This window comes from Helianthus annuus, chromosome 11 (genome assembly GCF_002127325.2).
Source record: "Helianthus annuus cultivar XRQ/B chromosome 11, HanXRQr2.0-SUNRISE, whole genome shotgun sequence".
Taxonomy (NCBI): Eukaryota; Viridiplantae; Streptophyta; class Magnoliopsida; order Asterales; family Asteraceae; genus Helianthus; species Helianthus annuus.
The window spans coordinates 100,738,115-100,745,716 of NC_035443.2; the positions used below are offsets into that span (position 1 = coordinate 100,738,115).

The following is a 7,602-nucleotide window of genomic DNA, read 5'->3' on the forward strand; positions in this document are numbered from 1 at the left end:
CAAAGTTAAAATTTCATCATTAGAAACCATAACAGGAGTTCTCCCTAGGACACCAGATCTGTTGACATTCTGAGCGGGAGGAGTGTTTCGGGATATTTGGCTTTCATTTCTCTTTAAGGAGCTTGAACTTGTGGAGGAGGAGGAAGCACCAAACCAGTTGTTGCAGAGGTTGTTGCAGACACGGTAGAAGAGCTCATGTTTGATCTTGAAGCCATTGAAAATAGTTGTGCAAAAAGTTTCGAAAAAAGAAAACCAAGTAGCAATTTTAGCAAGGTTTTAGCAAGAATAGCACCACTTGCCCCACGGTGGGTGCCAAATTGTTTTGGTAAAAAATTACCGAAGCAATTAAGTGATCAAATTAGTTAAGTGAGGTAGTGTGCTAAGAAAGTGTGTTGAAAATATGCTGATTAAGTTGTTTGCAAAAACAGTTTTCAGGATACGGCTCAGGATATCGAGCTGTATTTGTAATCAAACAATGAGCAAAAATGTAAAGGTTGACACATGATGTACGAGGAAAGCCCTTGATCAATCTAGATCTCCGGCATAAAACCTCGGGAGCTGACAATCGACGGCTGCCTTGTTCTTCTTATTGCTTGAATAACCAGGATACAGTGCAGGATATGGCTCAGATCAATGCTAAGTGGTACAACGATTACAAGTGTCAAGTGTTGAGTGTTTGTGTGTAATAGAAAGAAAAAAGAAGTGTGAGTTCGAGATCAGAGAGTGAAGTGTGTGTTCCTATTGATCTGGCCTTCTATTTATAGTTACAAATAACAAACCAACTCTCCTATTATTCCGAGATGCTGGGAATATTCCATTTTAAACGTTAGGGGTTGTTTCCACTTGTTTTCCACGTGCTTATTGACTATAAAACCGGGTCTTCAGCTCATATAACCGTTACAATGTCAATAAAATTGACCAACATCGGATATTCTCGCGGAATATGCCTTTCTTCTATTCTGACCGTTACAAGACCCATTCTTCCACCATCAACGTCCATTTTTCAACCACCTTGAGCGAATCTTCAGGTAGATCAAGTCTTTTAACGTTGGTACCTTGCAACCAACGTTTTACAAGCCAATCGTTAGTAATAGTCAGGATACTACCTCAGGATATTACCAATATCCTGGCCCGATATCCTGATACGGTATCCTGATCCGGTATCCTGATCCGATATCCTGATCATATACAACTAATAAAAAATCAAGATACAAAGTCAGGATATGGGCTTAGAATTTCACCCATAACACATATATCATCGATCAACATTCAAAACCATCATCGCTTACGGTTCTTCACTTCATCCACAAGATTCAGCTCCATCTTCATCGGTTCATCACTCCATCTTCGTCGACGGTTTTACTTATTTCAATAAAATAATTTAGGTGTAAATAAATCTACAAGTAGGTCAAAAACTAAAAGCAAAGATGCATACAAGGATATTCTTTTTGGTTGTAAATTGTTGTATGGTTGCTAAAAAGATTACTATTTGAATATAACAAGTAAGTTTACAAAACAAATTAGTTCAGCCGCCCGTGTATTACACGGGTAACTAACCTAGTGTATATAAATATAACAATTAATTAACGAGCCAAGCTGAGCACAAGCCCAACTAAATCTTGAAAACTACTTACAAGCCTAGCTTGAGCTTTAGAAAGAAAGAAAGCTCCAAACAAGCCAGCCCCTGCTCATAAAACAATCACATCTTTACGGTGTAAAAACACAAGTATGTTGAAATGAAGTGCTATCTATACACATATATTCATTAAAATTTGTCAAACATGACATACATTTAAACCTAATGTACATAACTATGAAACAAGAATCTGTGCACTTTGTTGAGAGGTTGAAAGATATTCCCTATTGTGACTCTGTAAGAGGAATTCATGGGCAGATGCATAGGGCATAACTGGTCTAATGTTGCCTGGATTCAATGGAAACAAGAACTTGTAGTAACCGTCCATCATCGCGTCAAGATTGCATGTCTCCGCGACATGTGGAATCTGTATCAACCCAAACAAATGCACAAAAATGTTGGATTTGTGCTCGTATTCATTATTTTTGACTGACAAAGTTATATACAAAGGCATAAGGATCTACACGTTTTATTTAAAAAAAAAACAATTTACTACTGAGCTAAATATATGATTTGTGATAATATTTGACACGCTAATTTATATAATATCAATTTGTAATATACTTAGGCTTTAAGTGGTTGTAACTTTTGCATTAATGGTGTTTTATGCTTAGTTTTGTTGTACCTTTTTGTGTTGGGGTTGTACACTTTGTTAAATTTATATACTATTTATATACTATTAATTTGTAACATGTGTATGCATGTTTGGTTGTAAATTATGCTTAAATGTTTGTACCTTAATCAAGTAGTATGCATCTTTGGTCTTAAATTATGCTTAAATGTTCCTACCTTAATCAAATAGTATGCATCTTTGGTTGTAAATTATGTTTAAATGTTTGTACCCTAATCAAATAATATATATGCATGTTTGGTTGTAAATTGTGCTTAAGTGGTTGTACCTTAATCAAATAATGGTTTCATTACCTTATCAAATTCAATCTGTTTTGTATGCATGTATGGTTGTAAATTGTGATTAAGTGGTTGTGCCCTAATCAAATAATGGTTTCATTATCTTACCATGTTCAATCAGTTTGATCCATTCAAATTTGTGTTGTTTTATTTGTAAATTATTATAATTTATAATAATCTAATTAATTTAGCCAAAATCATATATAAATATAATTTGCAACATATTGATGTAATGGTTGTTGTAATATTTGCATTATGGTTTGTATAGTGGTAATGATATATAATATATATATATAGATTACGATGAACCTGTCAAATGGGAAAAAATCGACGCGGGTTAACGCGCGAGTCCTAGATCAACTTAGTTATTTTATTCTATGTTTTACGTTTCAGTTTAATTTCATTGCATTAACACACCCTAACTTCAGTGTCGGTGGTCGCTGGCAGTAGAGTGGCATTAGTGCTCGCCCCGCCGCAAGGCGGGGGTGCTTAATACTAGTTATTTTTTAATTTTCATTTCACCCCTACATTACATATGTACATATTATATGTTTTCAACCATTTAACCGTAACTTTAGGTTTTTTCATTGTTAAGATACGTTCGTTAGCTTTTAAAAAACACTAAATGCAACTATGTTTAATTTTTTTCTTGACATTCCGGTATAAACTTTTTTGAAAATCGAGTTGTATTCCAAATATAGTAATTTTTATTATCGTAATCTGTACGAGTGTTGGTACTGTACCAGTACTTCGACGAACCTAACCCATTCCGACCGAATAACATTGGTACTATTATTATGGTTTTTGATCAGCGTAAAACACGTGTTAGTATCTTTTTGGCAGATCACGACATTATTTTTTGGATTTGTAACCAAATCGATGCGAACACAATTGTTGACGCATAGCACAGGGAATTACAATAGTTTATATTATAACGCGAATAATAAGGGAACATACAAAAGGACAATCGTACCCCTGTATATCATTTAGCGCCCCCTGTCACGTGTTGGGCCAGGATCCGTTCTCACACTTTAGGGTGTTTTCTCCTAATCCCGTGATATATATGTTTTAACATGACAAAATATAAAAAGCTATTTGATAAACCGTTTAAAAAAGTTAGGTTAAGAGTTTATGTTTGTATAAGAACAAGCCAAGTGAAAAATATACTTTTTAATTTATTTTATTACTAGTTATTTTTTAAAAAAGATAAGAGATATGGAACAAGTGTGTACCTGATAGATATCGCACATGTAACCATGAAGATTTTGATATTCGACCACCTTCTTCTTTGTACATTTGAACATGACATTGTACACGAGATCAAACCGAATCAAAGTAGTAAATAAACATACATCTGCTAATGTAAGCTTATCTCCACATAAGTACCGTGAACCACTTAAATGATCATTGACTGTGTTTAAAGCACTAAACAGCTCGTTCACAGCGGCGTCATATGCTTCTTGACTTTGTGCAAACCCGCACCTGCAAATGATTTGAATTCCATTCTATAAGTCTCGCTTCTGACTCGGTGAGGCATAATGCATACAGAAGGCGCACGAGACGCACAGAAAAGCAGAAGGAGGCACAACTTATTGTATGGGGAAGGTTTTGTGCATCAGGATGTTGTACATATAGCATTTTGTGCTATACACATAGGTCATTTATATATTAAACTATTTATCGAGCTTATATATGTCTAAATTTTGGGTAACCTATGAGAAATATATGTCTAAAAATAAGATAAAGTGTGCCTCACATACTAAAGTTGTGCGCTTTTGACCTTTACGCCTCGGCTCTAGACCTATAGCCTCAGTGCACCTCGCGCTTTTTACAATACTCGTCGGGATTGCAGGTGTACCCGCTTATATGGGGTTGAAAATCACCAATTAGGATTACAATTACCCGAAACTTAATCTTAAACTCACCCAAAAACCAACTTAAAATATCAAATCTTTTCTAGTTTCCCGGCTTCAAAATCCTATTTGCTATACCTTTAAAAATTATATAATGTCAATGTGATAGAAACCCTTTGAGCGGGTTAGACTCCAAGATAGACCCTTAAGCGGGTTAGACTCCAAGAATTAGAGATAGAAACAAGACTTTGCTAATTTTCTTCTTACTTCATTAAACTCAAAATGAGTGTTAAATACAAGATGCAAATTGAAACATGTAAACATGGAGATATGCTAAACATGGAAACGTGGAGTGTGGTTTAACATGCAAACTAACTAATGTAAACGTGGGTAACAGGAAAGAGTAAACATATGCATGCTATATAACTAAATGAATATGCATCCTAATTAACTTAATGAACGTGGGTATGTGATGATGGGTCGGATTGCCCGGTCCCGAGATGGAGTTGGGGTCAACGGACCGTATCAATACTCCCGCCCTAAAAATGATAGAAACCCTTTGAGCGGGTTAGACTCCAAGATAGACCCTTAAGCGGGTTAGACTCCAAGAATTAGAGATAGAAACAAGACTTTGCTAATTTTCTTCTTACTTCATTAAACTCAAAATGAGTGTTAAATACAAGATGCAAATTGAAACATGTAAACATGGAGATATGCTAAACATGGAAACGTGGAGTGTGGTTTAACATGCAAACTAACTAATGTAAACGTGGGTAACAGGAAAGAGTAAACATATGCATGCTATATAACTAAATGAATATGCATCCTAATTAACTTAATGAACGTGGGTATGTGATGATGGGTCGGATTGCCCGGTCCCGAGATGGAGTTGGGGTCAACGGACCGTATCAATACTCCCGCCCTAAAAAATGTCCTTGTCCTCAAGGACGGTATAAAAGCACCATGGTGGTCGCCATTCGACTCTCCCAGCGGCATTCGGTGCGGACACAACGGGCCCCCACGGTGGTTTCCAAGCACGTCTTTCGGCTACCTTCGATTCCTTGTTGTTTGATGGCAAGACTCGGGTGTTGTGGTTGTTGTTGTAGGTGTCATGTTTGGTAGACACACATGCGGGGTTGGGCATTGGTTTGTTTTGTCGATGGGTGCTATTTGAGGTCGATTTTAGTGTTGTTTTTGTGGTTGGTTTGGGTGAGGCTCGTGATGCCCTCGGGGCGGTAGATGTGGGTCGGTTGGGTGTGGTTTTGGGGGATTGTTGTTGATGCCGATAGGTGCGTTTTTTAGATGCGGATGAGGATATTTGATGTAGGAAAGGTTTTGGAGCAAATGGTTTGGGTGGCGGAGTATAGTTGGGGTATGTGGCCCTAAGATATTGATCGAGCTTCTCGACCAACGCCCTCAACGCAGCTTCGAGGGATGGACTTATCTTACGGGGAGGCATGATGATCGATAATGAAAGCACCAAATGATAGAAACCCTTTGAGCGGGTTAGACTCCAAGATAGACCCTTAAGCGGGTTAGACTCCAAGAATTAGAGATAGAAACAAGACTTTGCTAATTTTCTTCTTACTTCATTAAACTCAAAATGAGTGTTAAATACAAGATGCAAATTGAAACATGTAAACATGGAGATATGCTAAACATGGAAACGTGGAGTGTGGTTTAACATGCAAACTAACTAATGTAAACGTGGGTAACAGGAAAGAGTAAACATATGCATGCTATATAACTAAATGAATATGCATCCTAATTAACTTAATGAACGTGGGTATGTGATGATGGGTCGGATTGCCCGGTCCCGAGATGGAGTTGGGGTCAACGGACCGTATCACAATGTATATTTTGTTTCGATATACTATCATCTAATATCAAATCTGTCCCTAAATCGTCTCTTATTATTATTATTTGATTCTAATTTCTCATTATCCAATATCACATGATCATTTTCAAACCACAAATCCGAACACACCTTGCCAATTCTACACTTACTATGCAAATCAAACATGATCACATTTCACCAACTTTACCTGTAAACACCATTGTTAATGCTCGGATAAATAACCCGATTCCACTCATCAATCCGATTCTTAAGCTCTGGCGCCGAAAGATCCAAATCCGGATTCCTGGCCAGCTCATTAAACCCCGAATTCAACAATTCAATAATATCATAACTCTCATTACAAACAACCTCATTCTTCTCAAAATCCCACAGCATGGGCACCGCCCGGCCGCCTTTTATAAACCTCCCGAAGTGTTTTCGCCCCGTTAACCTTATCCTGGGTAGGAACAAGCTTCTTATCCCCAGCTGGAATATTAGTATCGTTGAACTCCCATGAGCCGTCTAGGCCGGGGGACGCAATGGAGACCGGGAGAGCGTGTTGGAGACCCTTGAGGGCGCGGACGATGAGGGTTCGGTGGCCCCAGGGGCAGGGGAGGGCGGCGTAGAGGTGGAGGGAGGTGGGGTTAAGGTGTTGGGGGTTTGGGGTGCGGAATTGGGAAAGGGGTCGGGTGTAGGATCCGGATGGGTCGGATGGGGCGAGTTGGGACATCATTAGGTGCCAGACGGTGGACCAGGTGGTGCGGACGGTGGAGATGAGGAGTTGGGGTGGGAGAGATTTGCCCCAGATGAGTTTTGTGATGGATGTGATGAGTTGGGTTTGGGTTGGGGTTGGGGTTTGGTTGGTGGACATTTTGGGTGGGGAGTGGCGGAGTTTTTTGAGTTTGATGGTGGTGACGGTGAGACGGAAGGAGGTGGGGAGGTGAATGCTGGTGGCCATGGTTTACTTCTGGTTGGTTTTAGAAATCCACTTTTACGTTTGTAACAAGACCCTAAAGTCACTTCAATTTCTTTTATTGCCAAAATTGTTTGGACCTGTTTCCAGTGTTTCCAGTTTCATCTAAAATAAGTATTTTTTGCTATATATCGCCCTTCAAGTTTGGCATTTTTTTGTCATCTAAACCTCTTACTGGGTTTATTTTTTTTATTAACTTTTAAATAAAAAAAATAAAAAAACCTAATTATAAATCCTACCCCACCCTAAAACCTATATAATTTTTACTTATCTTTCTCATAATTTTATATATAATAATAATTATTATTGTATGAATATATATTTAATAGATTAAGGGGATTGTTCATTTGAGTAGAAATTTAACATGAGAAGAAAAAGAAGAAAGGGCATATTA

At 37.9% G+C, this 7,602-nt stretch overlaps 1 pseudogene; it reads right to left on the minus strand.

Moving 5' to 3' along the window:
* Window positions 1-1,667: 1,667 nt before the first annotated feature.
* Window positions 1,668-7,249, minus strand: LOC110916646 (annotated as a pseudogene).
* Between the last annotated feature and the right edge of the window lie 353 nt (window positions 7,250-7,602).